Raw genomic sequence first — 1,659 nt, 5'->3', positions numbered from 1 at the left:
CTGGCATCACTGGGGAAGGAATCAATGAACAGATGTGGGACTGGGTGGGCAGAAGCCAAAGGTGAGAAACTCAGCAAGAAGCGTGTCTGCAATGCCTGCACCCTGGGGCAGAATGCAGGCCATCTTGATTCTCTACCTCCATCATCAATGAAACAAGCGACAACTTCTTCCTGTTACACACTTTTATTATTGAAGCTCATTGCTGGGAACTTCCGCAGATGTGAAGGCTGTCCCGCTTCCCAGCCTGGAAGACATTCCTGAATGTTCCAGCTCTGATGCTGCCCAACCACTCTGGCTACCTCCAGCTTGTGTGCGCTGTCCCGAGCTGCTCTGATCTCCTTGAACTTCCTCTGAGACTGAGTCTCACAAGAGGTCTGGTAGGGCCAAGGAAGGTGAGGGGAGTGGAGCTGAGGAGAAGCAGGCGACCAAGAGAAAAGGCCTCCAGGAACACCAGGACAACTTAGGCCTCCCAGAAGGGCTCTTCAGAGCTTCTGGGAACAGTTCTTGCTTTCTCCTCATGGCCATGTGAGTCAGTACAAAATTGAAAGATGAAGGAAGCCAGAAACAAAGCGCACAGTCTCAGCTTAGCCCCTTGGGTGTAAATAATGCGGTGTGCCTAGACTTTGCCAGGGTTGCCAGGGGCCCTGGGAGGTTAAGCAGGGCAGCACACATGCCTTCAGTTCTTCGGACTGGCTGTAGTTCTTGGAGGCTAGAGCAGCACTTATCTTTTGGCAAAAAAAAAAAAAAAAAAATGACGATTTTCCTCCCTGAGTATCTCAAAGGGCCCTAGTCACCATACTTGTTGTCCGTCCTGAGGATTTCATTGAGGACTTCACCTAATTTCATGAAGTCAGTAATATACCACAGGATGTTTCAGCAGCACAACTCCCACGAGACCCCTGGAGCTCATGAAATGATTCATGCCAAACTTCCCAAGGTCCCGAGGATTTTGAGACTCCTTAAAATTACACTGATTTCTATATTTTAAATATAAAAATAAAATAAAATACATCCCAATAGCTTGTGACCAAAAGTACAGCAAGCCTGGGTCACAGTCATCACCCAGAGATGTACAGCCACAGCAGAGCCCAGCTCTGGGGTCCACGGCAGTCCCAAAAGGCCGAGAGGGCCTGCAACTCGCAACACCGGGATTGGCCTTCCACCGAGGACAGATGGTCCAGGCACTAAGAAGGCAGACTGGCAAAACTTGCTGCTGTCCAAGTGCAGCAGTAGACACTGGCTGCTGGGTGTCTGCAGTCTGGGCTGGCCGCCAAATCAGAGTAAGAAGAGTGACATCTGCTGCTGTCATCCTCCAGGCCCTTCCTGGGCTCATTTTTGGCTCCACCTCCACTTATAGACTCTTAGGGACACACCTGGTGCCCAAACCCTTAACTCCAGATTTCCATCCTGGGATTCTGGGAAGAGTCGAGTTTTCCTGTTTTCTGAAGAACTTGAACACACACACACACACACACACACACACACACACACAAGCACGCATGATGTGTAAGCACACGTGCCCCACATATGAGCTCTCACGGAGACAGCAGACAGCAGTGGAAGGTGAAATGTGCCTGGTGACCGCTGGTCCAGGTCCAGCAAATGGCCAGTCCCTTTAGCCAGGATCTTCATAGCAGTCGGCGATGCAGGAGGGAATGG

The sequence above is a fragment of the Arvicola amphibius genome, chromosome 3 (assembly GCF_903992535.2).
Source record: "Arvicola amphibius chromosome 3, mArvAmp1.2, whole genome shotgun sequence".
Taxonomy (NCBI): domain Eukaryota; kingdom Metazoa; phylum Chordata; class Mammalia; order Rodentia; family Cricetidae; genus Arvicola; species Arvicola amphibius.
Note: the sequence above shows the minus strand (reverse complement) of the source record.